At 48.2% G+C, this 12,764-nt stretch overlaps 1 protein-coding gene across 2 annotated transcripts in view; it reads left to right on the top strand.

Annotated features, from left to right (window-relative positions):
* The window catches only part of GTF3C1 (general transcription factor IIIC subunit 1), a 91,893-nt gene that overhangs the window by 28,554 nt on the left and 50,575 nt on the right, over window positions 1–12,764 (top strand). The gene's annotated exons all lie outside the window — the stretch shown is intronic.

Raw genomic sequence — 12,764 nt, 5'->3', positions numbered from 1 at the left:
CAAGTTCAATAAGATTTTCAGAAAACAAGATGAATATAAAAAATTAGTAGTATTTCTCTGCACTGGTAAATGAACAACCCAGAAATGAAATTAAGAAAACAGTAGCATTACAAAGAATAAAATACTGAAGAACACATTTAACAAAAGAAGTACAAAATAAAAGCTATTAAACATTGCTGATGGAAATTTAAGATCTAAGTAAGATCTTAATAACATTCCATATTCATGGATTAGAAAACAACATTGAGATGGCAGTACTCCCCAAACTGGTCTGAAGATTGTCAAAGTAAATGTCCAAACCTGTAAGAATTTTTATGCGTTTATTTGAGCCAAACTGACAATAGTTGCTGAGAAGCAAAATCTCAAGGTGTCCACGTAAGAAACACTCAGACCTGTAGACAATTTTTGCCAGTTTATTTGAGCCAAACTGTCAACAATTGCTGGGAAGCAAAATCTCAACGGATTGAGATAATGCTCCAGAAAATGGCAGTTTTGCACCTTATTTTATACACTAGAGGCCCGGTGCACGACATTCATGCACTGGGCCGGCGGGGGGGTCCCTCAGCCTGGCCTGCACCCTCTCACAGTACGGGACCCCTCAGCGGACATCCCCCGAGCCCGAGGGGTCCTTAGCGCTGCTGCTGCCACTGCTGCCACTGCTGAGCTCACCAGCCATGAGCCAAACTACTGGCTGAGCGGTGCTCCCCCTGTGGGAGCGCACTAACCACTAGGGGGAAGCTCCTGCATTGAGCGTCTGCCCCCTGGTGGTCAGTGTGCGTCACAGCAACTGGTTGTTCCACCTTTCAGTCAATTTGCATATTAGGGTTTTATTATATAGGATTACAATCAAAGGAGAAGGCGTAAGGAGGTTACATGAAATTCACTGATGATAGATTAGGGAGCCTGGAGAAAGCAAAGTGGGAAATCTCTGGGAGTAAATAAAAAGTAAAAGGAATAAGGAAAAAAATAGTAAAAGGAATAGACACATACTTCTTTTACATAGGTGGGTACAGGATAGTTAACATGATAACAATGAGGGAATTTGTGGTCTCTGCCCTGATGCAGTGGTTGTGCTTTGAGAAGTCCAGAAAAAAGGAAATTACTTTGATATTCCAAGGCATGTTATCAGGTATGTTAGCAAAAAAAGACTATAGGCCCAGTTAAGGTAAAGATTGACTTTTTTAAAAAAATATATTTTTATTGATTTCAGAGAGGAAGGGAGAGAGGGGAAGAGAGAGATAGAAACATCAATGATGAGAGAGAATCATTGATTGACTGCTTCCTGCACGCCCCCTACTGGGGATCAAGCCCACAACCCAGCATGTGCCCTTGACTGGAATTGAACCTGGGACCCTTAAGTCCCCAGACCGACACTCTATCCCCTGAGCCAAACCAGCCAGGGCAAAATAGACTTTTGTTAGGGGAAAGTACTAGCCTAAGTCATGACTACCCGCTATGTTTTAGTTTTAATTTCAGACCATTCTATATGGTTACTTCAGGTCTCTGAGTTTGTAAGGCCATCATGCAGGCGTCCCCTGATCTTGTCAAGTTTAATATATGGCCCCTTTTTCATCCACAAGATTCAGTGCAGTTCCTGTAAGAATCCAGCTGATTTCTTTATAGAAATGGACAAGCTAATTCAAAAATTATTGTAGAATTGCAAGGGACCCAGATAGCTAACACAATTCTGGAAAAGAAGACTCAAGTAGGAGGACCCACACTTCCCAATTTCAAAATGTATATAAAGCAACAGCAATCAAGACAGCGTAGTATTGACACAAGGATATACAGAGATCAATGGAATAGAATTGAGAATCCAGAAATAAGCCCACACCTCCGTCATCAACTAATTTTCAAGAAGAGTGCCAAGACCATTGGATGGAGAAAAGCCATTCACAACCAGCCATTACTATATGATTCCCTTTATGGGAAAGTGCAGTATAGGGAATCGAGAAATAGATTAGTAGGTACTTAGTACTTAAAGATTAGGGCAGTAGCTAAAGGGTTTGAGGTGATGAAGATGCTCTAAAATTGCCTGGTAACAGGTGCACATACTTGTGAACATACTAAGTAACCATTAACTTGTATACTTTAAATGGGTGAGTTACATACTCAAAACCTATATGATCTTATTAACCAATGTCACCCCAACAAACTTAATTTTAAATAATAGGTAAATTGTATGGTATATGAATTATATCTTGATATAGCTATTAAAATTCAAAACAAAACCAAGAAACATGTAATAGGGTACAGCAAATTAAATTAATTAAAAAGGAGACATTTAAAATATTATAGTTAAAGTATACAAGCTAAGAAAAGAGGAATGAGCCATATTAAGGATTAAAATGCAATAAAATAAATATGAATGTTTAAAAGAGCTTTGAAACCAGAAATCTAGAATTTAAAAAAATGAAGGTTAGAAACACAAAATGATAAACAGAAAGAATAGAAAAAGATTGGAGGAAAATTTAAAGCCTAGAATATTAATGGTGCTGGGGGAAAACAGTTAAAAGTAGCATGAAATCTTTAATTAAAAGTGAAAAAGTTGATTAAAGGACACTGGCTAAAAAATTAGTAACTCCTATCTACTTATATAAAAACCATGGGTGGAGTTCATCACATCCAGAAGAACAGCCTCAACCAACCGCAAGGAAGTCAGTCCTACAGGGGTTGTCTTGGCAACGGCTGCGCCCTCAGAGTACTCAGGACAGCATCTGGCATACAAGCTCTGTTTCCCGGAGCTGTTTCCGGTGAGGGTAGGGTTTGAGGCAGGAACCCGCCCGCGGAGCATGGAGGCAGATCTTTCTAAAGTGTGCCGCGCGTTAGCACGGCCAGGGGTGAACCTGAGTGGGGGGCAGCTGAAAGGCTTAGAAAAGACAGACAAGAGAATGAAAGCCGGGTCTCGGTGGGACACCGCTTCTCTGAGACACAGCGACCACACCCACAGCCATGCCTTTATTTTATAGCAGATGCTACGAGGCAAAGTAAGGGCGTGACCAAGATGTTTACAGCATTCTCCTGGGTTTCAATCCTACTCAACTACATGCACCTGAACTCTATCAAGCCTACATCAATCACTCAGGCATGTGGGGCCATGTGTTCAGACCATAGATTCAAGCTTACAACTACAGCTGTTGGCTATAATTGTGCTGGATGGGCCCTGCCCTCCAAGCTGGGACTTGCACGTGGCAATGAGAGGACTGTGCCCTCTCATCAGTCCAAGGCTTGAACCTGTCCAAAACACTGTAGTGGCTCCCCACAATAAAGTTTTAATTCTGTTTCTTTGTTACTAATGTTGTGGCCCCACCCCATAACAAAGAAACAATTTCTGGAGGATGAGGCCCAGGAATCAGGATTTTAAAAAGATTCCCAGGTGATTCTAAATGTGCAGCCAAGGTTGAGAACGACTGCTATAGATAATATTAAAAATATATCTAAACGAAAAAAGGAAAATTTTCCCATCGAATTTCTTAATAGTTTTACTCCTTCGGGAATGCTGTGTCATAAATTAAAATTGAAAGTGGGTGCAACCATCATGCTATTGAGAAATCTCAATAGTAAATGGGGTCTTTGTAATGGTACCAGATTTGTTATCAAAAGATTATGACCTAACATTATCGAAGCTGAATTACTAAACAGGATCTGCAGAGGGAGAGGCTGTTCTGATTCCAAGAATTAATTTGTCCCCATCTGACACTGGCCTCCCATTTAAATTGATTTGACGACGGTTTCCCGTGATGCCAGCATTTGTGATGACTATTAATAAATCACAAGGACAAATTCTAGACAGAGTAGGCATATTCCTACCTGAACCCGTTTTTGCACATGGTCAGTTATATGTTGCTTTCTCTCAAGTTTGAAGAGCATGTGATGTTACAGTTAAAGTTCTAAGTACTTCATCACAAGGGAAATTAGTCAAGCACTCTGAAAGTGTTTTCACTTTTAATGTGGTGTACAGGGAGATATTAGAATAAGTTTAATCACTTTATCAGTCATTGTTTGCATCACTGTTGTTTTTATATCATATTTTTGTTGTTTTCATATCATGTTTTTGTTGTTTTCATGTTTTTGTCGTTTTTATATCATGCCTCTATTGTTATATCCTTTTGTTACTGTTTATTTATTAATAAATTTATACATGATTTTTATATACATTTTACTAATTTCCTTTCATCTCTCACACTTCTATTAGAGAGAAAGGGCAAATAGCAATATTAAAATATCTCTGCTAATTAATTCCTTTTTTAAAAAAAAATATATTTTATTGATTTTTTTACAGAGAGGAAGGGAGAGAGATAGAGAGTTAGAAACATCCGTGAGAGAGAAACATCGATCACCTGCCTTCTGCACACTCCCCACTGGGGATGTTCCCACAACCAAGGTACATGCCCTTGACCAGAATCAACCTGGGACCCTTGAGTCCGCAGGCCGATGCTCTATCCACTGAGCCAAACCGGTTAGGGCAATTAATTCCCTTTTAATGTGCACAAATTTCATAATTTCATGCACCGGGCTACTAGTCATTAATAATTAAGATAAATTATATATATATAGAAGGCTAATTGACTGACCGACCAACCAACTGGTACATATGTCGCGCACTGGCAATTTAAAAATAAACGTTGACTCATGCATGCGCGATACATATAAAGCTCTTGCTGGCGCCAGTCTTAACAGTGTAGAAATATTCCTACCTGAACCTGTTTTCAGACATGGTCAATTATATGTTGCTTTCTCTTGAGTTCGAAGAGTGTGTGACCTTGAAGTTGTATATACTTCATCACAAGGGAAATTAGTCAAGTACTCAAAGTGTTTTTACTCTTAATGTGGTATACCGGGAGATACTAGAGTAAGTTTAATCAATGTATCAGTCATTGTTTTTACCAATGTTGTTTTTATATCATGTTTTTGTTCTTTTTACATCATGTCTGTGTTGTTGTTATACCATGTTGTTATTGTTTATTTATTAATCAACTTATATATTCTTTTCATATACATTTTACTAATTTTCTTTCATCTCTGACACTTATAGAGAAAGTGCGAACAGTGATATTAAAATATTTCTTCTAATTCATTTCCTTTCAATGTGCACGAATCCATGCACCAGGCCACTAGTATAATAAGACTTAAAAAAACCACCACTTTCCCAAATAGGCCTGTCTTTCCCACCTCTGTGCCTTTGCTGGTGTCTTTCCTTCTGCCTGGAATGCCTGTCTTCTGCCTAGACAATTCTCTGGTATCCTTTAATATCCCACACAAATGTCAGCCTCTCTCCTGCCCCTGCCAGCCCCATCCTGCCTCTTTCTCGTTTGCCAGGCCAGTGCATGCTGGCAGTAAAGCCCTGAGCACTCTGCAGCTTGTTTCTCAGTGGTCACAGGGCCAGCTCACATGCTCAGCACTTCCACGCATTTACCACACAGTCCTTACCCCAGGTCAGTCTAAGCCTGCTGTTAGAATTATCCCCACTGTATAGATGAGGAACCTGAGGCTCAGAGACGTTAGCAGCTTACCCAGGATAGAACCAGAACTCAACCCACTGACCTGCGCTCACCGGCCTCTGACTCAGATGCAGCCCTTTGCAGGGGCAGGGACCCTATCTCATTTATCTCTGTATGTTCTGGGCCCAACACAAAGTAAATGATGTGAAACTGAATTAAAGGCCTCACACGATCTCCTGACATTTCAGCCTGGGTGATTAGATATGACTCTTGGTCCTCAAAAGCTGTGTTTTTCTAAGGTTGTAATAATTATAATAGCAATGGTAAAAGAATCAAGCACTGCTTTTTTGTTGTTGTTGTTGTTGTTGTTGTTGTTGTTAAATATTTTTTATTGATTTTTTACAGAGAGGAAGGGAGAGGGATAGAGAGTTAGAAACATCGATGAGAGAGAAACATCGATCAACTGCCTCCTGCACACCTCCTACTGGGGATGTGCCCACAACCAAGGTACATGCCCTTGACCGGAATCGAACCTGTGACCTTCAGTCCGCAGGCCGACGCTCTATCCACCGAGCCAAACCGGTTAGGGCGAGCACTGCTTATTGAACATTACTTGTATGCCAGATGCTGTCCTGAGTACTCTAAGAAAGATACTATTCTTTTCCCCTTTTATAGCTGAGTACCCTGAGGCCTAGAGAGGTCATTTCACAGTTATACCACTAGTGAGTGGCAGAGGCAGGTCCACACCAGACAGACTGACTCCAGAGTCCATACTTTTATTTATTTACTAGAGGCCCAAAGCACGAAATTGGTGCAAGAGTAGGCCTTCCTTCCCCCGGCCGCCAGCAGGCACCCGGGACCCGGGCTTCCCTCTGGCCCGGCTTCATCCGGAAGGACGTCCAGAATGACATCCAGAATGATGTCCGGTCTAATTAGCATATTACCCTTTTATTATAGACTAGAGGCCCCGTGCACAAAAATTTGTGCACTTGGCGGGGGGGGGGGAGGGGGGGGCGCCCAGCCCGGCCTGTGCCCTCTCGCAGTCTGGGACCCCTCGGGAGATAACGACCTGCTGGCTTAGGCCTGCTCCCGGGGGGCAGAGGGCACGTCCAATCCCTAGGTGCAGCCCCTGGTCAGGCTCAGAGCAGGGCCGATTGGGGAGTTGGGGCGCCACCCCGTCATGCACAGAGCAGGGCGGATTGGGAGGTTGCGATGCCACCCTCAGTCACGCTCAGGGTAGGGCCGATTGGGGGGTTGGGGCACCGCCCCCTGTCACACTCAAGGCAGGGTCGATGGGGAGGTTGCGGCACCACCCCCTGTCATGCACAGAGCAGGGCTGATCAGGGGGTTGGGGCGCTGCCCCCTGTCATACACAGTGCAGGGCCCATCAGGGGGGTTGGGGCTCCGTACCCTGTCACACACAGAGCAGGGTCGATCAGGGGGTTGGGGAGCTCCCCCCGTCACGCACAGAGCAGGGCCAATCAGGGGGTTGAGGAGCTCCCCCCTGTCACTCACAGAGTAGGGCCTATAGGGGAGTAGGGGCACCGCCCCCTGTCACACACAGAGCAGGGCGGATCAGGGGGTTGGGGCGCTGCACCCTGTCACACTCAGGGCAGGGCCAATGGGGAGGTTATGGCTCTACCCTGTCACACACAGAGCAGGGTCCGTGGGGGGGTGGGGGGTGGGGCGCCGCACCCTGTCACACACAGAGCAGGGCCGATCAGGGGGTTGGCGTGCTGCACCCTGTCAAACACAGAGCTGCAGGGCAATCAGGGGATTGGGGAGCTCCCCCCTATCAGGCACAGAGCAGGGCTGATCAGGGGGTTGGGGCACCCTCCCCTGTCACGAACAGAGCAGGGCGGATAGGGAGGTTGTGGCCCCGCCCCGTGTCACACACAGAGCCACAAGGTGATTAGGGAGTTTGGGCGCTGCCCCCTGTCACGCTGATCCTGGTGCCGGGAGCCTCGCTGCTCCGCTGATCCCGGTGCCGGGAGGCATATTACCCTTTTACTATATAGAATAGAGGCCTGGTGCATGGGTGGGGGCCGGCTGGTTTGCCCTGAAGGGTGTCCTGGATCAGGGTGGGGGTCCCCACTGGGGTGCCTGGCCAGTCTGGGTGAGGGGCTGAGAGCTGTTTTCCGGCTGGCGAGTGACTGAAGCTCCCAACCGCTCCTTGTTTTCTTTTTTCTTTTTTTATTCTGGGCCAGCTTTAGCTCTGAGGCCTCGCTGCTGAAAACATCGATACAATGTTGCAGTCCGGCTGGCTTTCAGTTCGGGTGGTTTCTGGGGTTTTGTTTAGCTTCTTATTTGCAGCATAGTACATAGTTGCTTAGAGTTGCAGCTGAGAGGCCGGCAAGTTAGGCGGGGAACGTTGCAGTCCGCAGTCACTGAAGCAAGCAAGCCTCCCTGCTCGCTTCAGTGCATGGCTGCCGGCTGCCATCCTGGCTGACAGTTAATTTGCATAAGGATATGCTGATTAGCCAATGGGAAGGGTAGCGGTCGTACGCTAATTACCATGTTTCTCTTTTATTAGTGTAGATTTTGTGTTAATCCTCACCGGAGGATATTTTTTATTGCTTTTTAGAGAGGGTGGATGGGAAGGAGGGGATGAGGAGGGCAGAGAGAAACAGAAACATTGATGTGAGAGAAACACATTAATTGGTTGCCTCCACATCATCTCAGTCTGGAGCCAGGGATCAAACCTGCAACACAGGTATGTGCCCTTGACTGGAATCGAGCCTACAACCCTTTGGTGTGTGGGTTGGTGCTCTTACCACAACTGCCAGGGCAGAGCAGGTACTTCTAACCTATTCCATCACCCTGGGGCGGGGCTGCAGCACCCTCCTCCATCGTTCTGGGTGTTGCCCTGAAGTCTGTTCTTCCAGCCCCTGCCCAGGCCTCTCTGCAGTTACCCATGGCAGCCACCTCACATTGTCCCCTTGGCTTGCTTATCATTCCGGAGTCCAGACTCTCCAGATGACTTCCTAGCACTGACCAGCCTGGACCTGGACCCTGTTCAGGAGTGTGTGTTGCGGGGGGGTGGGGGGTGGGGGTAACACTGAATTTCCTAGTATCTGCCTGGCTCACCAGTGGGACTTCCGCGGGCTGGTGACTCTTCAGGAGGAGGGCTGTCCTGGTGCTCCTTGTTCCCATCTGGCCTTTGTTCTTCTCGGGGTGAGCACAGCTATGTGTACCATTTGGCTAGGAGGCCAGATGGTAGTTTTCTTTGGGAATGTGAGAAACACAGGCTATTGGTTCCACTTCACAGCCACTCTGGGTTTTCCTTTACGCCAAACAAACAGTGCTTTCTGATAAAAATTTGAAATTCTAGCCTCACCAGGTAGCCTAATGTGGAAAAAGGCCACTTGCTGGGTCCAAGACATAGGTTAGATCACTCGACCCCTCTGAGCTTCAGTTTCTTGTCTCTTAAAATGGCAGTAATAACTAGCAGAATCCACATGATAATTAAGTAAAATAGCTTCTGAAAACACCTGACACAGTACCTGGCTTCAGTAAAGATTCACCCCTTCCCTTCTTTTCTGGGTCTTTAAAATGTGAGTGAAGCCATCCTTCCTTCAGGCTAACACAAGCCGATCCTGGGTCTTTGACACAATAGAACTGCATGATTCCTTTGTGTTGAGTTGCTGAAATTAGCGCACCACATTGTTAAATGCCTAAAATTCCTTGTGCTTGGAAGTTTGTGCCTCTGACCTGGTTGTATCTCTCCTGCCTTTTGTTCCTGGAAAGAAAGCCCTGCACCCAGTTGTCAGGAGCTGCCACTAACAGGCAGCAACTCTTCCAAGGATTGCTGGTTACCCAGATGGAGAGAGAGGCTGTTCTCACCTTGCCTGGGTGTGCTGGCCAGGGTCTCGCTCTCGCCCTTCGTGCTTCGGCTTTAGCTGACTTGTGGTCTGGACCAGGCTGCATTAAAAAGATAGTATGAGCTGAAGGGATTTTGATCATGAAAACTGAAATGCTGAGGCTGATAAAACCGGAACTGTGGGAAAGCTATAAGCGCCAGTGAAACTGATTCCATGTGGCCTGGACATGACGCACAGACTGCACTTGGTCCGTCCCCTGCCTGCCTTCTCTCTGACTCTTCACCACCACCCCATCGGGCTGGACACTCATTAGCCCTCGTTAAGGCAAGACGCTTGAGGCTGAGGGAGGGCAACCAGCCTGCCCAGGTTCACACACCAGCTCTGGCAGGAGAGTCCAGATCCTTCTGTTGTTGTTAATCCTCACCTGAGGATATTTTTCCATTGATTTTGAGAGAGTGGAGGGAGGGGGAGAGACAGAGGGAGAAACACTGATGTGAGAGAGATACATCAATTGGTTGTCTCCCACGCGTGCCCCAACCAGGGCCTTGGATCGAGCTTGCAATTGAGTTACGTGCCCTTGACTGGAATCAAACCTGCAACCCTTCGGTCCACAGGCTGACACTCTATCCACCGAGCCAAACTGGCTGGGGCAAAAGTCCAGATTCTTAACCACTGTGCACGCTGCCTCTCTAACACAAGGTTTTCCAAAGTATGATGAATATGAGAGGGCATGGGGAAAGTGAAGTGTCTCCAAGGACAGTAAGTTGAGAAAGACTAGAGACAGACTCAGCTTGGGTCTCCTAGTCTGGTGGCTACAGAAGAATGTGGTGCAGTTGGGACTCGCAGCAGAGCTATGATCCGTGGGATCTGGGATAGGCAGGGCTGCAGACCCTCGGGCCCAAACCTCAGCAGCCATCTGGACGAGTCATGCTGGGCCTTCTGGAAGCACTACCACCTCACCAAGGCCCAGCGGGATGCTTGAGATCACCCTCCACTCAGGGTGTGCTAGAGACTCACCTCTCCCGAGTCACATGCTCCTTGACAGTCCTCCGACTCCCAGTGCCCAGTGTGATTGCTGGGAACAGCTCAGTCCTTGTGTGTCACCTCCCCCATCCCGGCCAGCAGCCTGCGTGTCCACGGGCCTTCCTGAACCCCAGGCGCAGGACCAGAGCCGGAGGAGTTTCCGCATTGTCTTCAGGAGCCAGGCCACCACCTTAGGCCTTGGGGCTTTTCTACCTGGCAGAAAGGCACCAACTATCTTTACAGATACTAGCTCTGCCACTCCATAGCTCCATTACTTTGAGCAGGTCACTTAACCTCTGGGCCTCAGCTTTCACATCTGTACAAGGGGGCTTACAGGGGCCCACCAGCCTCAGATTGTGAGATTTTCTGGGTTCCTTCTTGTAACGCCCAAACACAGTGCCTGGCCAACAGCAATGCTGGGTGTTCTGGCCGAATGATTACTGTGTGTCAGTCTCTGTACAGACGTTATCTGGGGTCATCCTAACACTAACCTGTGAAGCAGAGAACCTTGTCATCTCATTTTACTGAGTGGAAAACAAATCTTTGCTAAGTCACTTCCCAAAGTCACAGAAATGAGAGATTGTAGAGCTGAGATTGACCCGCATTTTCTTGGTCCTGAAGCCCGTCTGCCCCCACACTCCTGGCCGTCCATCCATCTGGCTGTCAGCAGAGGAGGCAGCTGTGCATTTGGAGAGGCTCGGGATTGACATTGGTGGCAATGCTGTGGGAGCAGAGGGTGGGAAGTCGCCGCCTTGATGCGGAGCAGAGGCTTCGGAGGCAGGGAGGGTTCTTGGTCACCCTCAGGGTCCGTGAGCGTATGGCAATGTTTCCCTCTTCCACGTGTGTCTGTTGGAGGGCTGTTCCGTGTATCTTCTTGGCTAATTAGCCCTGTAAGGAAGTTGAAAGCGGTGGGAGAAGAAATGCTGGGCTGTAGCTGAGTCTGCCGGTCTGCTACGCTAGGTGCTGCATCGGGTCACGCTCACGCAGACGCCACTGTCCCTGGCCCAGGTCACGTGGGCGCCTGTCAGTTAGGGGCTATTTGTCATCCAAGGTTTAGGGCCTGAGCTCCCAGGCAGACTGCCTGGTAAAACCCAGCTCCTCGCTTGCTACCGGTGGGAGTCTCTCAGTGTGAACAGGTGGGAGCACCATCCCAAGGCTGTGGTGAGGACTGGCTCATGTGACACATGTGGAGATGAGGGTCCAGGACACGGCTCTCCTCGAGAAATGGTAGGCGTTTTACTATTAGGAGCAGTAGATTGCTCTGTGAGCACCACCTAGGAGCCAGAGGAGGGGGTGCAGGGTTGGGAGCAGCTCAAGTAGAGGACAGCAGGGAAGACCCAGTGGGGAGTGGCTTGGTGGACAGTGTTCTGGTCATGTGTTAGCAGCAGGTGCCTCTGCCCCAAGGGAGGGCCCAATCCCGGTCACCTGGGCTTTCAAATAGTTCTCACCTGTATAGATGGGCCCAGGAGTCCCATGTCCACAGGTTTTTTTCTCCTGGTTGCTTAAGACTCCCATCCAGGCAAGAGAAATGGAGGGAGAAGGCAGGTACCTAGAGCAAAGGCAAAGCCACAGGAAGCAGGAGAGCCTGGGAAGACCCGCCAGGCACAGGGAGCTGGGGCTTAAGGAGGCCTGTGCCAAGATGTGGCTTCAGGTTTCTCCTGTTAAAAAGCCATGAACTGGGGGGATTCCTGTCACTTTGAGGTGTGTGTGTTGCGGGGGGGAGGAGTCAGCACCAGGCTGCCCTGAGAACCCTCAAGGCTGCCCATACTTCCTCAGCAGACCTTTCTCTGAGAGTAAGATTGACGAGGTCAGGGCCCTGAGATGCTTTCTTGTTTTTGAACTTCACTGTGAGCCACGTGCTCTGTCTCCACCAGGCTCCTCTGACCACGCTCAGTGGCGCTCTGCTGTGGGCATTTCCGTGGCCACAGCTCCTGCACAGGAGGCGCTGGGTCGCAGACCAGCTCCAGTGCCACCCTCTTTGCGGTGGTGCTGAGGACTCTGCACCTCAGAATGCTGCTGAAGCTGGTGGAGAAACCGTCCGTGTCCCTGCTGCAGCAAGGACTACAAGCTGAGTGACCAAACAGGAATTTATTATTCCACAATCCGGAGATCAGAGTCTGAAATGGGTCTCACTGGGCTGAAATCGAGCTGTCTACAGGCTCTGGGAGAGGCCATTCCCTGGCCTCTGCCAGTTCCTAGAAGCCACCCGCATGCCTTGGCTCAGGTTCCCTCCCTCCATCTTCAAAGCCAGCGAAGCGTAGCACCTCCAGTCTCACTCTTCTCCTGCCTCCCTCTGACAAGGGTATTACATGGGGCCCATCAGATAATCCAGCACCGCCACCACCACAAAAGCCTTCATCGCGCCTGCAAGTCCCTTTTGCCATGGAAGATAACTTGTTCATAGGTCCTAGGAGTTAGGGCACGGACATCCTGGACGGGCAGTGTTCTGCCTCCACACTCATGTATCATAGGACCCCTC

This window comes from Myotis yumanensis, unplaced genomic scaffold, assembly GCF_028538775.1.
Source record: "Myotis yumanensis isolate MYYU_CA2020_CCGP unplaced genomic scaffold, mMyoYum1.0.hap1 SCAF_4, whole genome shotgun sequence".
Taxonomy (NCBI): Eukaryota; Metazoa; Chordata; class Mammalia; order Chiroptera; family Vespertilionidae; genus Myotis; species Myotis yumanensis.
The sequence above is the reverse complement of the archived record's forward strand: the minus strand, read 5'-3'. Positions and strand labels throughout refer to the sequence as shown.